Source organism: Penaeus monodon, chromosome 34 (assembly GCF_015228065.2).
Source record: "Penaeus monodon isolate SGIC_2016 chromosome 34, NSTDA_Pmon_1, whole genome shotgun sequence".
Classification (NCBI taxonomy): Eukaryota; Metazoa; Arthropoda; class Malacostraca; order Decapoda; family Penaeidae; genus Penaeus; species Penaeus monodon.
Window position 1 is genome coordinate 2,707,528 of NC_051419.1, and position 491 is coordinate 2,708,018.

The following is a 491-nucleotide window of genomic DNA, read 5'->3' on the forward strand; positions in this document are numbered from 1 at the left end:
TTTTTTCATCTTCATGGGACTTTGTGACCTTTCTTCCCCTAAAACGAAAAAAAAACTTTGCTTTTTTGAATGCCAAAGGAAGCAGAGTTTTTTTTTTCTTTTCATTTTCCTAATCTTGTAAAATGTTAATATAAATCTGTATATTTAATTACATATGGCTTTAGAGGAAAACACTGGTCTAACGATAGTTATTAAATAATAACTCGAACGTCATTTGCACCGCATTGTTATATTGAACAAGTTAAAAAAAAAGTAAATCAAAATGTCCAAGTTTTAACAAGAATGAAATTGTGCCAAATTGAAAAAAACAATATATATACACATCAAGCAGTTTGAGTTGATAAGCAGTGTTTCCCTATTTATTTAAATAAGTCACAGAATCACACTTTAAGCCTGTACTCCTTCTCCTGGGTTTTATACATTGCTGTTTTCTATAAAGGTACAATGACAGTGACTTAAACAAGATATATAACTAATTACTATCCACTCTG